The sequence below is a fragment of the Martes martes genome (genome assembly GCF_963455335.1).
Source record: "Martes martes genome assembly, chromosome: 6".
Classification (NCBI taxonomy): Eukaryota; Metazoa; Chordata; class Mammalia; order Carnivora; family Mustelidae; genus Martes; species Martes martes.
Genome location: NC_137893.1, coordinates 32,918,422 through 32,941,227, shown reverse-complemented (window position 1 = coordinate 32,941,227; position 22,806 = coordinate 32,918,422).

The window sequence follows — 22,806 nt, the reverse complement described above, 5'->3', positions numbered from 1 at the left end:
TTTTATATTCTTTATTTACCCTGTCAGATCCACCCTGCTGTGTGCCTCCAGAAGCTGAAATTTATGAACTTTATTAATGGGATCTCCTGCTCGCTGGCCTAAGATTGAGTTCAACTGATAGCAAATATAGGTAAAAGACTGGAAGGTGGATTTTATTTCCAAAGCACACTCCCAAACATGGTACTATGGTTGATCTGTGAACAGTGTGAGGATTAGGGGCATCAACCCTCCGTGCAGTAAAAAAAATCCACATGTAAATTTTGACTCGCCCAAAACATAACTACTTATAGCCAACTGCTGATTAAAGACCTTAATGATAACATAAACATCAATTAAAATGTATATTTTGTGTGTTATATGAATTATATATTGTATTCTTACAATATCCAACTTTTTCTTAATTTTTTTTTTTGGTATTTCTAGGCTACATAGCTCATTTGTGAGTTTTTTACAAATTATTGCAAATCTCCAAAATATTTTCCAATATATTTGTTGAAAAGAAGTCCACATATCAGTAGATCTGTGCAGTTCAAACCCGTGTTGTTCAAGGGTCAACTGTAAATGCATTCCTTTCCCAAAACTCTCTGTGGCTCTCTCCCTGGGGTCTAGTACCTGCAGCATCCCCTTGCCCTTCAGACCAGGGGTGGCCACAGCTCCCCACAATTAGCTTGAGAATACTTTACTTCCAATTGCTAGTTTCACTTAAATTTCTCCATGACATCCTTAAACTTTTCTTAATTACTCTGTAAGACAATGCCACCAACTTCTTGCCCGGAGTATGACTGATACAATATGGAGACATTTTCTCCCCTGTAATCTATTTTAAGAATCCACATGATAGCACAATAGCTTCACCAATTAGATCATATGTTGAGCTCATCAAATACATTAAATGTACCAGTAAGTATACAGCAGACCAAGCCATATTATGATGGGAAATCTAGAATTATTTTTCAAAGGTGACTAAAAGTATCTTATAGCTTTAAAATGCATTTTAGTTTAAAAGATAGTTTCAAATGCATTATCTCATTTCATTATCTCATTTATAAATATCTTACTGGGAAACAGTAGAAATACTGCAAATATATAGTTTTTAAAAGCTCATTTCAATTTTATTAAACTTTTTAAGAATAATTTAAGTTAAAATTGTATTCTTGTTAAAAAATAATCATTTCATCAATGCTACTAGGAATATAATATCACCCCAATTCAGTAATTGGAAAAAATAACAATTATGGCCTAAGTCTCCTTTATGCCTCTGTGATTTCCCAGTACTACCTCAGGGAGTCAGGGAGTAGGTTAACTCAAGACTGCCACAACATCTCGCAAGCACCATTGGGTGTACTCCACTCATGCTTTTTTTTTTGCCTACACTAAATGTAATGTAGTGTTCTCTTGAGTGCTGCAGATAATGTGTATTAAGCCCTCATGGTCCAAAAAGCATCACTAAATGTGTTCTGTAGACCCTACATTGCAGTACCTGCCACCTGGGAGAAACTCTAGAGTTTTCATTGAATTCTCAGGAAAGAAAGAACTAAATGCTGCACTTGTTCCTTCAGCCTTGTTCTTTTTCTCCATTTCTAACTGCAGGAGATCAATGAAGCATGTGGGGTGGTCTGGTCCATGACATAATTGGTGGTGCAACACCACTTTATTCTGCCCTTTGGTCATTTTGTTCAAAAGTATAAATATGATGTATACAGACTTTAGAAAGCGTGGAAGGGATGGATATGTTTTCATGATGCAATACTTTTGAAAAAGAATAAACTTTGTTTCTGGGAAGTTTATGCAAACAAATTAGTGCAGTCTTTAAGGCTCTCAAATTCCAGAGGTCAAATTATCTTATGCATTTAAGGTGAAAGGACCTATTGCGTTGCCCCTGAGGTTGCCCCTGAGAGCCGCTATCCCCAAAGCTGCAGTCAGAAGATTTAAAATTCCAGATGCTTCTCGCAGAAACAAATGAATTTTCTGAGAGCATCTTCAGCTTTATATTAGTATATAGAGTCCACTTGAAAATACCCCCGAATAGAGTTTTCATTTTTTTAAATGCAGTGTCTTTCATATCTTTGTTAGGATACCCCAAAGACACTCTTTTTAAGTGTGTCAATTAAATTTGATAAAGATAGAGAAAGAGATTGGTTTCTGGACCGTTTCAATGTATATAGCAAGTTTATTGCGTATCTAGTTCTGCGTACATATTAACGGAACAGAATGGAGATAGCAGAACAAAGGGAATTGAATTGATAAGCTTTGTCCCTTGTTTAACTTCAAATCTAGATTGAAATTCTCTACTGTCCTGAAAGGTCCCAGATGCAATTCAAGTTTAATGATTGAACTTTCCCCCAGGTCCTGTTAATTCCACAAAGAAAATTTGCCAGGATGCAATAGACAACTCTGTGCACTCAGTAACAATTTCTGCAAGTATATAAGCATTTAAATTCTTATTTCCTTTGAATAACTGACTAATCATTTAACCAAATTATATTATTGGCAATGGATTCTGTATCTTGTAATCAGACCCAAACTAATATTGTCTCAAAGGAAAGAGTGAGCCATGGAGACAGAACCCCAAGGGTGTTTCAGGTTAGTAATAGTCAGGGGTGACATTCAAGTATCTATTGACACCTCAGTGTCAATAACCTCAGTGGTATCAGTACATCCTGGCTGATTATTGTTTCTAGAGTCAATGGAAATTTCTCCTGGAGATAACCAAATCCTAATGAAGCTAAAGACCCTCAGGGAGTAGAAAGAAACCTGATGAATGGGAAAGATAGAACAATTAGGCAAAAGTAAGTGAAGGCCAATTATTGTATTTGCCAAGATATTTGCAATGATGAAAGTATTCAAAGATAGAGAACATAGGAATAAAAATAAAACAAAACAAACAAAAAAGAATGAAGTAATAGAAGGCAAAATATATTTGAAGTTAAAGTGCAATTGAACCTAAGAAAAGAGGCAGAAGATCAATCATTTTTCCAATTTCTAAAATAATAGCAAGACCTTCAGCTTATTTTGAAGCCTCATTCAGGATAAATTTAGTTGTTATCTGGGAAAGAAGGGATTTTGCATGCGCTTTCATATCCCTAATGTTTTTATCAGAATATCATGCCAGAACCTTAGTGATTGGTAATTTCTGAAAAAGACAGATGGGGACATCTGGATGGTGAAGTAGGTTAAGCTACCAACTCTTGTTTTCAGCTCAGGTTGTGATCTCAGGGTCCTATTATCAAGCAGGCATCAGGCTCCGCGGTCAGGGAGACGTCCTCTTGAGAGTCTTTCCCTCTCCCAACTCCTCTGCTCCTCCCACAGTGTGTGCATGTGTGCTCTCTCTCTCTCTCTCTAAAATAAATAAATAAATACAATCGAGAGAGAGAAAGAAAGAAAGAAAGAAAACAGAGAGTAAAAATAGGTACAACACTAATGAACAACTGGGTCCCCAGGGAAGCAAAGACTATTTGCGAATATAAAACACAAAGTTTAAAGATCCTCATTAGACTGGTATAGATATGAAGTTTAATGTTCAGTCAATGGAAGCTATATTTTCAGGGTATTCTGAGCACATTGAAGCAGAAATCAAGCACAGGACATTTCCTGGGTGGACAAGAAGAGTCAGGCAAGTTGACAAAAACTTCAACAAGGGATTAGAGTCAGAAAAGGTGAAAACAAGGGACTGCCCTCAGGTTGGTGTGGATAGGGATGGATAGAAGATGAGGATTTGGCTAACATTCCCGTGAGGTTTTTTGTTTGTTTAAGAGACAGCAGAGAGTCGAATTGGTCATAGTCACCCTCCTTCTGGATGGCCTGAATCAGCTAGAAGTGGTTTTTGTAATTGAATGTTAGCTAGACCGTGGTGGAAGATCTTTAATAGATGATTCTGAGTGTGTCTCCCAAGAGAGAAAATACTGATGCTAATGTAGGATGCTTTTTCCTCAAAAGGAAATATTAAATAATAACATTTAAGCATCATTAGAAGATACCAAGAGAAAAGCCCATTTCCACATCAAATCATACCCAGTTCTAGATTCTGGCACCTATTTCTTAAAGCACTAGACTTCTACTGGTAAAAGTCCCTTCCATGTGGTCTATTCATCAATGTCCATAGGTGGTTTATGTCTGTAATCCTCACTGTTGGCTGCTCTTAAACTTGTTTACTGCCCTATAGTGATTGGCTTGACTCTCTCTTAACCCAATACCTAGAACTCTATTCAGAAATGGTCTTTTGATAGAGAAGAGCTTGGAAATTTCCCTCCCAGTGTGGTTAGGGAATAGATTGTAAAGATGTTGGTATCGCATATAAAATATGTTAGTTCCAGATTCTCTTACAAGTTTTTTGAATGGAGGAATTATCTCTGGGAACCACAGTGTGTGCTAGTCATAGTCTTTCATTCTTTTCTTAGAGTAAAACTCATTCTTTAACATTTTTTTTTTTAAGTCTTGCTTGATTTGACTAGAAACACAAATGCCTCACTACTCAGAACAAGATTCCCTAGCCCAATTGTCTTACCAACTGTCCTTTGAAGTGGATGGATTGCTCTTTCCAAATGCTTGTTTTCCTTATATGAAGTGATGGGACATTGTATTAAATAAGAAATGAAAACTCCTTTTGCTACAGGATATGACTCTTTCTCTTGGAGCTTACAAGGAAACTTGTTTCTTAGTATTTCAACATATTTACTTTTTAAAATTATGACACCTTGCAAAGAATTCTTAAGATAGTGTCCATTTTAGTATCATGTAACTAACAGTTCACATTTCATAAATGATCTACACTAGAGGTTGACAAATATTTTCTATAGAGGACCAGAAAGGAAATCTGGGGGGCATTGAATCACAGGGCAAACAGACTGTGACGACTACTGAGTTCTGTCTCTGTAGTCTGAAAGCATCCATAGACTATATGAAAAAGAATGGTGTGGCTGTATTCCAAAAAACTTTTATTTACAAAAACTGACTTTGGTTCAGATCTGGCCGATGAGCCATTCTTTGCAGACTGTAATCTAGAAGATAAAAGAGAAGTTTGGCCTTAAAGATGGAATTCATTGTCATTTACGTACCAAATTTTAGCCAGGAGTCATGCTCCCTCCCCAGGATTCACTGCTTAACTGAGCATATAAATAAAATTCAATGATAGTGATATTCCTTTCTTTGCATTCCAACCTGACAAATTCCATAGGTAGGAGGGGAAAAATGAAATTTTAGTAATTTATTTAGTAATATTTAGTAATTTATTTCTTATCATTTTGATGTATTTGATGTATGCAATTTTATGTAAGAAAATCCATTTGTGGTATTAAATGTTTGGCTAATTAGGAAGATTAGTAGATAACAGTTACTGGGATACACAAAACCAGCTAGATACTTTTTTTTATTCAGTAGTTGTACCCACTAAGTAAATCAGTGGTGTAGCACAGATACAGCATTTGATAGATCCCGCTTCTGTAGAAGAAAAGGTTTTTTTTTTTTTAAACTGTGCATTACACAGTGTCACATTATATAAAGTTATTCCTACATCAGGTGACATAGAAGAAACTGATATTACATGACCTGATGCAAATTCAAATGGAAAATTTGGAGCATACAAATGGATTAAACACCCTGAAAATCAGGTAGAGTACAATTCCAAAGGATTTCAGGTCATTCAAAAATGCTATTACCTCCCAGCTAAGAAATGTAGACTGTTTTGTTAGTGATCACACTGAAGCATGAAATTGGGGAGGAAGACTATTAATGGGTCAGTTAAAGTAAGAAATCGGAAATATTATTTTAAGGTGGAATGTTGTGACAAATATGTGGCAAAATGTAAAATTACCTCTCAGAAAACCTGTGTTTATTCTCAGTCTCTATTTATGGTATGGAAAACGTATTATGGCTGGAAAATCTCACTTAAAAAGTTCTTAGCCTAAAAATCTCACAAACCTTTTCAGAGTAGGATTATCATCATCCATACATGCCAGCAAATTCTTTTTGGAAGGCAATTTATATGTCATGTAAAATGTATACTTTTTTCTAAAACAGCATTTTATAGTGTTTTAAGTATAGGTTTTCATTTTTCTAAATATTGTAAAACTACTTAAGAACATAGAGAGATGAGTCAACAAATACATGAAAGCTGGAATACTTCACAAACACTACCTACTCAATAAATGTTTACTATCCTGCAAACTCTATGCTGATTAAAAGATAGTCTTAATTGTAGTAGAGAGTCGCCCATCAGAAAAAATAAGCTTTCCTAAAAAAATACTTTGAACATATGCCAAATTACTTAACCGAAGCCAGTCTTTTTAATTTCCTTTAAGAAAAGTATTGTTTTCTTCTTCTTATCCTTTCAGCTTTTTTTTTTAAAGGGATCATCATTTGATATGTAAAATGGAATATCAGACAAATGAAGCCAATAATAATTCAATTATTATTATACCAACACTTATTAGTTGGTATATCTTATATGAATGACCATATGTGTTAGAATTGTTTTCCATAAAAGATATGGAAATTAGAAACTTCTAAGTTTTTAAGCATAATGTATAGCAAAATTATAGTTAATTTTGGCCAGATTCTTCATTTACCACATTTCTGACACCACCCCTCTGTATCATCACTGTTAAGTGACAATACCTTGCACTTTAAGGGCATGGAATATGCTTAGTTCACCTTTTTATTCCTACCTAATGCCTATTTACCTAAATACCATAGTCTCTTCACAGGTCTCTTTTCAAATATTGGGGTTGTGTAATAAAAGTACTTTAGAATGAATGATTGTAGTAAACAAATCAGACCTGTATGTAGTGCTTTCTCTAATGACAATACCATGAAATTATTTCGTAAGGACTAATTTTAGGTTTTTAGTTATCAAGTTCACTCACTTGCTAAGTAATACTACATAAAATGTCTTCACAGAGCCAGTATGGTGCACTTTAAATGTGTGAATGAAAATTATTATGGAGTATTTCCATTTTGAATTCCTAATATACTTGAAATAATTGATTACTTGATTTGCACATGTTTATTTCTCAACTTGATTTGTATATTTTTTAAAATGTTTTTCTATTCTAAATCTTAAATACATTTCTTTAAAAAGCACATAATGTACTTACTAAATGTTACAAATTTGAAATGCATTGTTTGAAATATCTATTATTCAAAATAATAGTTGAAATATATAGAGCCCTTATATTTCAAAATATTAACCTTTCACTGAATTGATTAAAAGCATATAATATGACTTTGAAGTATTTTGAAAACCTGACTACTGAAAATCAATCAAATTATTTTTGTTGTTTAGTAATGTGAAACAGTTTCTCCATTTTTCAAAGACTATGATTATACTGTGCACCCTACCAATGAATAGATTTAGTAGAAACCATAAGCTGTAAAGAAGAATCATTAATAACAAAGAATCAAAAACAAAGGAAAATAAGTGGGTTGATTACAGTAAATATGATTTAAGCATCTGTTTAGGCTATCAGGGGAATACAAAAGGGAATTTGAGAGATAGTAAAATCTAAGCCCAAATTAACAAAATTCAAATAAGGAAGAATTCTTTTCAGAGTACAATAAACATTTATTAAATATTATTTTTATTCAAATGCAACTTGGAGATGGACAGGAAATAGTACTTAGGGTTTTTTTAAAAAGTAGCTTGAAAATCTTACCTAAAACCTTTCACAATGACAGCTGCCAAGAATCATGCCATATAATGTGACCACAAAACCAAGGTACACAAGTTTAAACACACTAGTTTCAAAAAAGTATTCAGGGCACAAAATGAGGTATTTTCATGTGATAACTGTACATTTTTAAGTGGCATGCTATGTAACACTTTAAAAAATTTTTGGTAAGCTTTTAAATACTATTTACAGTAATTGTATTTATGAGCAGAAACTTTAACCTTTAAAATTTCTACTTTTGATTTGGATTTAATTTTTTCTTTGTGGTCAGTTATTTGATTGGTTCCTTTAAGTATTCCATAGATGTATTAATATTTCATGGACATTCCTTTAGTCTATTTAATCATTTTATTTATCATATAATATAATTATTCCAGGTCCTTACTTAATTTTAACTAGGTCTGTCTGATTTCAAAAGATAGTCTTCCAAATATTCATATTTGATTATGTTCTGCTTCCTTTTGAATTCCTTAGTGGCCTCCCATGCCAACAGAATAAAATCTAAATTGCTCTGTATGTCAGAAAAAGCTGTTCATACCCCTCATTTCTTTCAACCCCCTACTGTGGTCCACATTTAATATACTATCATCTGATCCATATTGGAAAATCTTATAGTTTCTCAAATTTGGCATGATCCCTCACACTTCCGTAACTTTCTGTGCTTTCCCTCGACCTTTAAGTCCCTTTCCCAAGTATATCTGGCTAAATCAGAGTCATTGTTCATAACTCATTTCAGTAATAATTTCTGGTTATTCTTCGAGTGTGGTTACTTTTTAGTGCTGTTCAGTATAATAACCACTAGCTGCAGGTAGTTATTTAAATTTAAATTAAGCAAAATCAAGGGGCATCTGGGTGGCTCAGTTGGTCAAGTATCTGACTCTTGGTTTGGGCTCGGGTCATGATCTCAGGGTGGTGGGATTGAGCCCCAGGTGGGCTCTGCTCTCAACAGGGCATCTGCTTGAGATTCTCTGTCCCCTTCTCCCTCTCCCTTTGCCCCTTCCCCTGCTCACATGTGCCCTCTCTCTCTAAAATAAATAAATACATCTTTAAAAAAATTAAGTAAGTGAAATTAAGTAAAATCTGAAAATTCATTTCCTCAGTGGTGTCAGTTACATTTCAAGTACTCATTGTCCAGATATGACAAGTTGCTACCACATCAGACAGCATGGATATAAAATATTTTCATCATCACTAAAAGTTCTATGGAAGAGCATTGTCTTAAAATCTTAATTGTCAAATTGCATACAGTATTTTTTTTTATTTCTCTGTTTCTCAATCTGAAGACTTAAAACCAAATAACATAGATCATTGATCTTTATGGCACATAGTAGGAATGCGGTCTTTTTTCATACTTCACATGGCAACACTCATAAATATCTAGAAGAGAAAAAGATAATGAGCTATAACCAAAAGTGTAACTAGAATTATTAAGGCACAGAAAACAACACTAAAGGAAACAACTTTTGAGTGATTGGAGTAAAACCTTCTCAGCCTAAAGCATAGTTAAAATCTGAAGAAAAAGAGACCTACACCCTCCCGTCATAGCTGCCACAAAAGCATGAAGATCTTAAGCAGAGGTTATTTTGCAGAAACTGCTGATAGAGAATAATACCTCTTAGCATATTTTGTACAGTAAAAATGAAACATTAAAATAAAACTATTGTTGATTATTTGAATCCAGTGAGACTGAACAACATAAGAAATTGTTAGACATGCATGAAAACTTCTGACATTTAATATACTATCTGTGTGAAGGAATTGACCACTGTGGGCATATTTAGTCCCATGTGGGCAATAGATGTAGATGGAAGAACCAGAGTGGAAAAATAAAGTTATTATTAATCTTACTGATCTCTCATTTTTAAACTGTAAATAAAATTTATTTTCTGTGATTTTTCATTCTTTCAGTAAATATTGATGGCTATCGCTTCCCACTCCATACCAGCTCATGACTCAAGTCTTTTTTTCAGTGAAATTTCTCCTTGCTCACATTTTCTAAAAGTTCAAGTTCAACCCATATCTTTTTCTCTTTTTTTCTTCTTCTTATTGTCATCACTATTTAACATTCTGAATATTTTACACATTTATCTTGTTGCTCTGCATCTTACAATAAATTTAAGCTTCATGATTGCAGGTATTTTTTTGTCAGTTTTGTTCACTGTGGTATCACTAGCTCCTAAATGTGCCTGGTACATAGTAAATACTCAGTAAATGTTTGTTAAATTTTGCATGTCCCAAAATGGAATTTCTTATTTTCTATCCCAAATTGTGGTACTATAGAAATTCGATTGAGTTACTGATCTTAGAAATGTTTTTTTCTTAACTTCTCACAATCGATTAAATTACCAATTTTGACCCATTTTCTTTTCTAAGTGATTGCCTAGTCATTTGTCTTTTTTTAATATCTATTTCCATTCTTCCTTGTTCTGTCAGAGCAAGCCTGCTAACTAGTCTGTATCCCAGGATGCCCTCCTCCACATGGCACCAGCCATACTGTCTTTAGGTATGAACTTTCCAACATGCAATACTGTTCATGTCATTCCTCTTCTCAAAACTCGTCAAAAGCATCCCAAAGACTCTGGAATGAGGTATAAGCTCCCAGGCACGACACACTAGGCATTTTCCATCCTCACCTTTCTACTCCCTGTTTTGAAAGTACCTGCAGAGAGCATCTTATTTTACCTCTGGCCTTTGTAATACAACAACCTGGCCTTAAAAGTCCTCCCATGCTGGGCACCTGGGCAGATCAGTGGGTTAAAGCCTCTGCCTTTGGCTCAGGTCATGATCCCAGGGTCCTGGGATCAAGCCCCACATCGGGTTCCCTGCTCAGCAGGGAGCCTGCTTCTCCCTCTCTCTCTGCCTACTTGTGATCTCTGTCAAATAAATAAATAAAATCTTAAAAAAAAAAAAAAGTTCTAACCTTCATCAGACTAACCACAGACCACAGACTCTAAGTTTGGGTTAGTTAAACATTCTCTAGGAACTTTTTTTATAACATAACTATCAGGTAATGTGATGATCATCTCTTACAGACTCTAAGTTCTTGCAGAGCAGGGAGTACAACCGGCCTTTATACTTAACACATGTGCTGGCATAGACATGATGCACAGATTTGTTCAAAGAAGGATTGAGTCATTGATTATCACCCTAAGAGACTCAGAATGTATGTCCCCAGGGCAGAGATGCCATTTATGACAAACTTTTTCAAGAAAGTGACTAACTTATCAGAATTAGAAATTTCAGACATTTCAGACATTATTGTGATCAAATAATGGAAAAAATCTGGGCGCAAATATTAAAATAGCTTTTAAAATACTTCTTAATAAGGGGCAGGTCTAGCACTTTCATCTTCACCAACATTTATGCTCATGGTCTTCCTGAATAACTGCATTGATTTCCAGTACTTTTTACCTTTGGGTTAAAGGACCACAAGTATGTGCCTGCAGTAAATATTTTCAATATTCTCTAAACAATATTTACCTTAACTAGGCATAGAGAGGCCAAGCAGAGCCCATCCTCTGTCTATCTTTAGTAATTTTCAACCGCAGATATAAGCATTGGATTTCTATTCCAAACTGGATAAACCACTTTCACATTTATTAAGTGGTTTTGGTACTGAAATAGTGGTTATTTATTCAAGTTTAAATCCTTTTGTTCTTTACACACTTAGGAGAATTAACTTTTCCTTTGAGCATTTTCAGGTTCCCATGAATCTCGGCTCACTCTGTTCTATGAAAGCTAGGAAGCAATCTTTATATTTTAGTCCAAAGAAATTATGTTTTTGTAAATATGCAGTTTTGCTTTCACTTTATTTCTCGTTTTCATTTTCTCTGAACTAACTTTGAAAGCAGAATAAGGTATAGTATTATGATCATCTTTTTGGGAAAATACTTACATTCCCTAAATTTGGTTATCAAATAACTTCCATACTGTTAGTTTTAACTTAAGAAAAAAAAATCAAATCAAATCAAAACAAAAGAAAACAAAAACACAAAACCTTTAACAGTTACCCACAGTTTATAGGTCTATAGCAACTATGAATAAACTGCTAGAGGCAAATTTTTTCAGCAGAAATTCTGCTCTGCTGTATTTTTTCCTTAAAAAATCTTTTCTAAACAAATGTCACAATTATAATCTTTTAATTAATTTGGTACTCCATACAGAAGAGTCGTAAATGAAAGCGAGTAGCTGTTTTTTGCCATGGTGCCCAGAAGGATGCCTCTATTTTGCCAAAAAACGTTCTGTCACTAATGTGAAGCCTGTTGACAAACTGTTGTTTATATGTTGTCAATGCGATGCCAAGTCAATTGTTTCACTACGGGAATCCTGGCTTGGCCCCAGTGGCTGTCTAAATCTCTGTAGACACACAGATACTTTAGGGAAAGCAATTAAAGGTAAAAACCTCTTTTTACTTTTATTTGGCTCTTAACTAAAGTTTCAGGAAGATAGGAAAATAAATGGTGATCAAACAACTTTACAAGAACTGTAATTCTAAAAACTTAGACATATGGTTGGCTTTTAATTCCTTAGCTGTTAATTAAGAGGCTAATTGTACAAGATGGTTAGGTACATATCAGCTTGCAAATTTTACCTTTTTTCCTGACGTTATAAAATAGCAAAGTAGGAGCTTTATCGGTCTTATTTAGCCTCTAACTCCGTGGTTGTCAACTGGGGAAGAATTTGCCCTCCAGGGGACATTTGGCAATGTCTGGGACACTTTTATTTGTCACAATTGAGGAAAGGGCTATGGTATGTAGTAGATCGAAGCCAGGGATGCTGCTATCATATTGCAATGAACAGGACAGTGCCCTATAACAACAGATTATCTGGTCCTCAAAGTCAGTAGTACTGAGGTTGAAAAATAATGATCCATATTAAATTGTTGAAGTATGTATAGTATTAAAAGTTACAAGAAGTCCAGTAATAGGATAGATATATAATTGTTAGTCCTAGAATATAAAGGCAAGAGGAGTAGAAATAAATTCCCGGTTGGCAGGAAAAAAATGCACAAGGGGGAAGAATGAGAAAAATATGATCCATTTTACAAATAGTAATGAAAAGGGAAGATAGGCAGGAAGGAAAAAACCAAGGAAACACAATATAAACAGAACGCCAAAATACCAGTCTGGAAATAATCTTTTATTCATCATCAGTTTGGTAAAGGAAACTGAATAAGATGATAGAGTGAGAGGTTGGAGATGATTGATAAAAACAGAGAGAGATACACAGAGATATGTGTATGTAAGAAACACGCATAGAAAATGGCACACAAAGGTTGAAAATATAAAGATAGCAAACACAGGGTCTAAATAATGCCATAGCAAAATCAATATTGGATAGTACAGGTTTTTAAGACAAAACCATTATTAAATTAAGAAGAAACATTACAAATCACTAAAATGAACAGTCCACCAAGATGATGTAAAAATATGAGTCTATATACAGCTAATCAAATAACCTTGAAATATGTAACACAAATATTGATAAGATTACAAGAGGAACTGGACAAATCTGCTATCATAACAGATTGAATATCCTTCTGTCAAAAAAGGATAGATCGATTATATCCCAAGTCAACAGGTTATAGACAATTTAAACTATAAGATTGTTTTGATATCTGTGATTTACCTTAAACTACTTCAACATACACAATTCAGTATAAATGGGTGTGGTCATCATGATATATACTGCAGGGGCTCAGTTCAGTTGTTTTATCAGAAAATTATACTTCAAAAAAAAAAGGAAAAGAAATTTATACTTCATTGGTGGTTATAGAGCATTTAATCTAAAATCCACACTCTAGAAGTGGCTACTAAAAGCACTTCTGCTATCTTTGACTCCCATCAACCAGAGCCTTTGCTAATTATCATGAGTGTTAGAAATGAGTTCTCATTGATGAAATCAGTGGCATTTAGCATAGATATATCAGCTAGAATATTGTGTACACAGTACACTCCTTAGGCATGAGCCTGATATGAATGTCTAGTCAGGGCTATAATGCTTAAGGGAGGCACCCTAGATTAGATACCTAAACTTTAAGTATGGTTAGCTGAATTCTGCCAGGAAATATTGTCACATTTGCTTCAGCAGTGAACTCTGACTGAAAAAGTATTGGAAATTAGGTGATATTGGATTTTTGACACAAATATTGTTCTTACAAAGTGTTAGCCTACTGTCCCAAAATAAGGTTTACTTACATTAGGAATTTGTAACATTATTAAAAAACAAACAAACAAACAAAAAACAGAATAGTTGAGATTTCTGGCCACTTGGATTGAGTAGCTGTATTAAGAAATTCATTAATATCAGATTAAATATTTCTAAATTTCTCAACTAGAAATTGACTAAAAATTCAACTTTTTAGTTTCTAAAGCAGAATATCAATGATCTTTGTAAGAAAGACCAGAAATGAATATATTATATTTATAACATTATCACTCTAATTCTAGGCTTACAGAAATGACTGAGGTTGCATGTTTGTTTTTTCTTCTTGAACTTGTAGTTTTATAAATAGATAAAATAAAATTTTTATTATGTTCTTAAAATGAAGGTTTCTCATAAAATATTTTCAAGTGTTCAGATATTATCCATATGTTGGATAATTAGCATTTCCTTTTCAATTTCTTAAGATGTTTTAAATGTTAGTGAAAATAATATTAGTTAATGGTTTTTGATGTTTATTGTATGCCAGGTGATATTCTAAGTCATACAGACACACATACATCTATGGGTACACATGTATACATATATCCATTTAAATAACTACTCTTGAATCACCATAAGATACTTAACTGATTTTTTGTATGTGTGCCTATTAAACAAACAACTTCAGCCAGTATATGCGGCTTTACTTCCAAATGCATACTGGGACTCTTCACAAATATATCTTGACCCTCAGAGATACAGGCTATTCATTGAAAATCATTGCTCTAAACACCAGAATTGTACTTAAAGCACAGATGAAGTTAAGAGAAACCTCTGAGGGAAATAGAGCACCTCTTGCTTATTTCCAAATAAAGATAAATTGTTAAACAAAATATATACTATGTATCTTGTTCTCCTTTTTAAAAATTGGGAGTTGGGATGGGACAGAAGAGGAACCAGTTTTACCAAAATTAGTTTAAATTAAAGTGAATGAGTTATTTGCAGTTGGACAATGAGAATTCATTAAGAGTAGTAATTGCCTTGAGAAAATATGATGGATATAAATAATTCATATCTGTTTTGATGTGAATATTTTCAGTATTCTATTCACTTATTTAATAAAATTGTGTTGAAACTTACTGTTTAGTATAATGAGCTATGGAATAGGTCCACATTTTACTTGTTCTATTTGGACTGTCTTTAGCATAACAGTTCAGACTTTCTTAAATTATGTCTTCACATTTAGGTATTTTAAATTAAATATTATGACCATTCCTGAACAATAGTCCTATACATAGCCAATAGAAAGAAACATTTTATTTACTCTACCCTGTTGCAGATTCCTCTTCTCTTGAATAAACCATATTTGTGGTTGATTATTTCTCCTTGAAAATATTTAATATAGAAGGAAGTGGATAAACAGAGAGGCTATTAGGCTTTCAAAGGAATCCATAGTAATTATAATTTGTGGTGTCAGAGACATTCTATGGAGTGAAAGTTTACTTCAGAGATAGTAATCCATTCACTTATGCTCCTTATGAGACTATTATAATGCTATAAGAGCTTCCTAATGACATCTTTTAAATAAAATTAATTATTTGTAGTTACTTTATAAATATTCATTTCTTCTACTTTATTTCAAGACTATCAATTTTCACTATCAACTATAATTTTAATCCAGTCTCTATTTTTTCCTCAAAATATTATCTAGAATTTGATTTTAAAGTAGTTTCTACTGCTATATTTTTCTTTTATGTACTTATTTATTCTTTATACATATTTATTATTTTCATTCACATAATTGTAATTGCCATATGGATTTATATAACTGGCATATAGATTTTTCATATGAATTAGGACTATAGAAATTCAATATGAGCCCTTATTTGAAAGGAAAAATTGAGGATGCAAATGTAGAATAAGAGAGCATATGATTTCAAGATTTTATTGAGCATATTTATTTTTTAAATGCTTTAAAAATAGTGACATGGCTGATTAGCTAAATTAGTAAAAATATAGCTATGATAGGTAAAAATCAAGAGTGAAATTGTATTGTATACTCTTCATGAGCTGTATTGTTACCATTTACCACATGCCCTTTAAATTACTGCTATGTTTCCCAGGCAGGATGGAGGGTAAGTAGAATAAGAAAGGAAAATAAATAAAATATGAGGGTTATCTATCTTTCTTTAATCCACCTTTCCCCAATTCATTCTCTTTATCATTTATCCTGAAGGAAATTTTGCTAGCCCAGTTTCCACATCTTCTATAATGCAAAATTAGAAAAGTTGGATAGAGTCATATCTGTAGAAATCTGAGGAAGACAGTAACAAATTGGTGGAAGGGGCTAAAACAATCTATGTAATGGAGATGGGAGGGATGATAGAGAATGTGGTATAGAATGGAGCTGGATGTAAACCCTCCTAAAGTACCTGCAGCTTCCCAAGTCTGGGAAGTGATTTGCCCAGCTAGGCACATGAAGCTTAAAACTCCCTGAACAGATTTAATCTAAAGAATTTTCATGAAGACACATTATAATCAAACTCTCAAAATTAAAGACAAAGAGATTCTGAAAGCAGCAAGAGAAAAAAAAAAAGATATCACATACAAAGGAACTTCAGGAAAGGTATCAGTAAATTTCTCAACAGAAATCATGCAGTCTGAGAGAGTAGAATTATATATTCAAAGTTCTCAAAAAAGGGGCACCTGAGTGGTTCATATGGTTAAGCATCTGCCTTCAACTCAGGTCATGATACCAGGATCGTGGGATCAATACCTGCATTGGGCTCCCTGTTCTGCAGGAAACCTGCTTCTCCTTCTCCCTCTACTGCTCCCCTGGCTTGTGCTCTCTCATTCTCTCTGTAAAATAAATAAATAAAATCTTAAAAAAAAAAAAAAAAAAAAGAATGGTGCTCAAAGTGGGGGGGGGGGGAACCTGCCAATCAAAAATACTGTACCTAGCAAAGTGTCCCTTCAGAAATGAAGGAGAGATTTCCCAGACAAATCAAAGCCAATGGAATTTTTTGCCACAATTCCTGCCTTATAAAGAATTCTAAAAGGAATTCCTCAAACTGAAAAAGTTTAATAACATGAAAATCTGTGAAAGTAGAACAGTAACTGGTGAAAAATATATAGTCAATTTCAAAATACTCTAATACTACAATTGTAATGTATAAATTGTAATGTATGAACCCTTGCATATATGCTAAAAGTGTTAAAAATATCTATAGTTATAATATTTTGTTAAGGGATATACCATATAAAAAGATGTAAATTGTGGGGTGCCTGGGAAGTGCAGTCAGTTAAGCATCCAACTCTTGGTTTCAGCTCAGGTCATGATCCTCATGGGGTTGTGGGATCAAGCCCCAAGGTGGGGCTCTGCACTCAGCAGGGAGTCTTCTTGAAAGATTCTCTCTCTCTTCCCCTTGCCCCATGCATCCATGCCCTCTCTCTCTCTTTTTCTAAAGTAAATAAATAAATCTTAAAAAAAAAAGATGTAATTTGTAACATTAACAACATAAAATGAGAGAGGCGGGACAAATAAATGTTTGGAACTTTTTATGTAATTGAAGTTCTTATTAGTTAAGACAGACTTACAACTGTAAGATGTATTATAAAACTCTCATGGTAATTAAAAGCAAAAACCTATAGTAGAAACAAAAAAAAATCACCAATTAATAAAACAAGAAAGGAAGCTTTTTTGTTTGATGTGGTCCTGCCTGTTTGTTTTAGCTTTTTTTGTCTTTGTTTCTTATGTCTTACCCCAAAAAATCATTACCAAGACCAGTATCAGGGAGATTTGCCCTCCATGTTCTTCTGGGAGTTTTATGGTTTCAGGTATTGCATGTAAGTCTTTAATCCATTTCAAGTTCATTTTTGTAAGTGGTATATGATAGGGGGTCCAATTTCATTCTTTTCCATATGTATGTAAAGTTTTTCCAATACAATTTATTAAAGAGACTATTCTTTCCCTTTGGCACTCTTGTCAAAGATTAGTTGATATCCTATGTGTGGGCTTATTTCTTGCTCTTTATTCTTTTCCACTGGTTGATGTACCTGTTTTTATACCAGCGCTATACTGTTTTGATTATTAAAAGTTTTTAGTATATTTTGAAATCAGGAAATATGATGCCATCAGCTTTGTTCCTCCTTCTTAACATTACGTTGGCTATCCAGGGTCTTTCGTGATTCCATATACATTTTAGGGTTATTTTTCCTATTTCTGTAAAAAATGCCATTGGAATTTTCATAAGGATTACACCGAATTTGTAGATTACTTTGGATAGCAGGAATATTTTAGCAATATTAATTTCTCTAATACTAGAACATAGATATCTTTCCATTTGTTTATGTCTTCAATTTCTTTCATCAGTGACTTATAGTTTTCAGTGTACAGACTTTCCACTTCCTTGACCAAATTCATTCTTTAGTATTTTATTATTTTGGATGTTATTGTAAATGAGACGCTTTCTTAATTTTTCTTTTAGGATAGTTTATTAATGTATGGAAATGCAAATGATTGTTCTATGTTGATTCTGTATCTGGCAACCTTACTGAATTTATTCATCAGTTCTCATAGTATTTTGGTGGAATCTTTAGGATGCTCTATACATAAAACCCTATCTAAAAGACCCAAATCGACATTTTTACAAAGACATAGAAAAGGCCAAATAGTGCATGAAAAGTGTGCAACATCACCAGTCATCAGAGAAAAGTAAATCAAAACCACAATATTACCTCACACCTGTCAGAATGGCTAAAATCAAAAACACAAGAAACAGCAAGTGTTGGTAAGGATGTGGAGATAAAAAAAAGAACCCTCATGTACTATCGGTGGGAGTGCAAATGGGTATATCCACTGTAGAAAACAGTATGGAGCTTCCTAAAAATGTTAAATATAGAACTGTCATACAATCCAGTAATCTCACTACTGGGTATTTACCTAAAGAATACAAGAACACTAATTCAAAGGGATATGTGCACCCCTATGTTTATTGCAGCATTATTTACAATAGCCAAATTATGGAAGCAGCCCAAGTGTCCATTGATAGATGAATAAATAAAGAAGATGTGGTGTGTGTGTGTGTGTGTGTGTGTGTGTGTATGCCATAAAAATTAACAAAATCTTGCCATTTGTAATGATATGGATGAATTTAGAGTGTATAATGTTAAGTGAATTAAATTGGCCAGAGAAAGACATATGCCATATGATTTCACTTATTTGTGAATTTAAAGAAACAAAGCAAATGAACAAGGAAAAAAGAAAGAGACAAATTGTGAAATAGACTCTTAACTATGAGAACAAACTGGTGGCTACCAGAGAGGAGATGGGTGAGGAAAAAGGTGAAATAGGTGAAGGGTTTATGAGTACAGTTGCCATAATGAGCACTGAGTTATGCATAGAACTGTTGAATTACTATATTGTACACCTGAATATAACACTGTATGTTAACACATTAGAATTAAAATTAAATAAACAATAATAAATAAAAGACAAGAGATAATGAATGTTGGCAATGACGTGGAGAAAAGAGGACCCTTGTGCAACAATTGGTGCAGCCACCATGGAAAACAGTGTGAGGGTTCCTTAAGAAATGAAAAATAGAACTAATGTGTGATCCAGCAGTCCCACTCCAGGGCATATATCCAAACGAAATGAAATCATTATCTTGAAGAGATATCTCCACTCCCTTGTTCATTGCTGCATTATTTGCAATAGCCAAATATGAAAACAGCATAAAGGTTCTTCAATGGATGAATGGATAAAGAAAATGTGGTGTATATACAATGGGATATTATTCAGCCTTTAAGAAAAGGAAATCCTACCATTTTTGACAACATGGATAAACCTGGAGGTCTTTATGTTAAATGAAATAAGCCAGAAAGAGAAAAGCAAATACTGTGAGGTTTAATTTATATACGTTAAATATTTTAAAAAAAAAGAAAAGAAAAGAAAAAAGGGTGACTTCACAGAAACAGAGAATAGAATGGTGATTGTCAGGCTGGGGGAAGGGGGTTATAGGAAGGTATAGGTGAAAGAGTACAAACTTTTATAAACAGAGTAAGTTCTGAGAATCTAACATACAGCATGGTAGCTATAGCTAATAATAAGTTACTATATACTTGAAAATTGCTGTGAATAGATTTTAAGTATCCTCACCACACACACAAAGGAATTAACTGAGTGAGTCGATGGATATATTAATTATCTTGATCTTGTTAATCATTCTACAATGTATCTGTACATTAAATCATCATGTTGTGTACCTTAAATACATACAATTATATTTGTTAATTATTCCTCAGTAATGTTGTGCAGGAAAAGGTAGAATCTAGATGTTTAGAGAAGGATCCCCACAGAGCTGAGATGACTTTGAAGAGGTGGGCCTGTCCAAGTGATATGGTGAATCTGACAGGGTGCAATGAAGCTCAGTCTACGAATATGAGGGAAAAAACACCTGGAAACAAACTAATCACTGTTTCTGGAACCAACTAACACTGGCAGGAACAGACAGATGTAGACTGGAAGGAGCAATCCCTTCTGCCTCTTATGGGTTGATTAATATCCCCTGCAAAAATTCATATGATGTAGTACAACCCCAATATCTTAGAATGTGACCTTATTTGGAAATAGGATCACTCCAGATGTAATCAGTTAAGATGAGGTCAGACTGCACTAGGGTGAACCCTAATCTAATATAACTGGGGTCCCTAAGAAAGGGGGAAATTTGGACACAGAGACATGTATACAAGGATAACACCATATAAAAATGAATGCAGAAAATTGAAGTGATGCTCCACAAACGAAGGCATGCCAAAGATGGCCCCAAATCCTGACACTTTGATCTTGAACTTCTAGCCTCCAGAATTGTGAGACAATAAATTTCTGTTGTTTAAGCCCAAAACAGAAAGAAACCAAAGTGGTCACCATCAATAAAGGGATAAATCAAAATTGTGTGCCACTTGATACAAGATGCAATTAGAAGAACACATCACATGTGCTCTTTTTGCTAAAAATGAATAACTTAAATCTAATCATGAGGAGGCATTAGACAGTCCCAAATTGATGGATATTCCACAAAGTACCTGGCCTGTGATATTCAAAAGTGTCAAGGTCATGAAAAAAAGAGTAAAGAACTGTACCAGACTAAAAGTGACTAATGAGACATGACAACTAATGCAATGCATGATTCTGAACTAGATCTTTTGCTGCAAGGCAGTTGGTAAAACTTCAAAGGGGTCGGAGGATTAGATGGTAGTAATGTATCAATGTTAATTTTCTGACTGTGTTGCAGTTATTTAAAAGAATGTGCTTATTTATAAGAAATACATAATTATTCAGATGTGATAGGGCATGAGGTTGACAAGTTACTCTCAAATGTTTCAAGAAAAAAAAACTATTCTACTCATTTTCCTGCAAGTTTGAGATTGTTTTGAATTTAAATTATTTTTTAAATGTTTTAAAGTATGTATAAATGGTGAGAGAATAAGCTTTAGAGTTTGCTTGTTTGAGATCTGTTGATGGGTATGAATTATGAATTAAATTCTTTTAAAAATTATTTGAAAGAGACTATTCAGGATTGAACTTTCTTTTCAATTACTTTTTGGTGATTTGACTGTGGTTTTACTAATATGACTTCATGAATTGACTGAGCCACATAGGCTCAAATTTATTAAAGTTAAAGGTGAAATCACACATTAGTGACTAATATAAATTGTAATACTACTTGCACAGGCACCATTGAAATTATTTGTAAAAGAGGGTACAAATACACAAAAGTTATTAGATGTAAATAGCAGAATAGTTATTTACATACAACTTTTTGTACTAATGATGTGATTAAGAAGGACATTAAGTTTAGAGCTAATTTTAGTTGTATTAATAGTGAGTCAAGTATGAATCTATAAAGTCACATAATAGAAAACACCTACCTATAGAAAAGAGTATTTATGAAATTTTTCTTATTTTGGTCCTCCATATTATGTGATTATTTGTGCTTGACTTACAGACACCTAACAGTGTCAATTACATTTCTGTATATATTAGCTATAAATGTTGCGGTTATTCTATCTTTGAATGTAAGAACTTAGTTTTAATTATTTTTAAATTATGTATTTATTTATTTGAGAGCAAGTGAGAGAGAGAGAGAGAGAGTAGGAGCGAAGGGAAGGGACAGAGGCAAAGGGAGAAGCAGGCTTCCCGCTGAGCAGGAAGCCTGATGTGGAGTTTGATCTCAGGACCCTAGGGTCATAAACCAAGCTGAATGCTTAACTGACTGAGCTATCCAGGTGCCCCTAGTTTTAATTTTTAAAATTTCATCCTCAAAAGCTTTCATCTCACCTATTATTTTCTATTTTACTGAAGTTTTATTGTTCAACTCTGAGGTAAAATAGTGAAATGGAAATTGCTATTAGTGGAAGTTGTCATAAATATTTCTGAAAAATATTTTAGAGCTAAGTTTTGTTTACTCTGTGCTTAAAATAGATATTCTATGGAGAGAAGTTATTAGGAAATTGTTACATAATGCCATATATTTGCAAAGTTGTTCAAGTGCTGGTGGTTTACAACAGATTAATTCTTGGTCACTTTTCCTTTCAAATAAATATGTCAGATGTCACATTATTAGACAGGAAAATGAGGTAACAGCTCAGAGAGAGCTGTTATAAATACTGTTATTATTTATAGAGATAAGTAATAGGGAGGTTTTCAAAGAAACCTTTAGAAACTCTATTAGTTCAAAGCTCTATTAAAAGCGAAGTGGTTTTGACTGGGGGAGGCCAACAAATGACTATCTAAAGGCAAAATGGTGTTTTCACAATGATCAATTCAATAAAGCATCAGTCGAAGCAGTGAAGCACTCAATTGAACACTGTAGTCAAACCTCTATAGTGCATAGACAAAGTCGCACACTTTGTTTTTATTTAATCCCCAATTAACGAGGTAGCAATTGGAACAGTTCAAGTTTATTCTTTCCCAGATATTAAAATTAAAGATTAA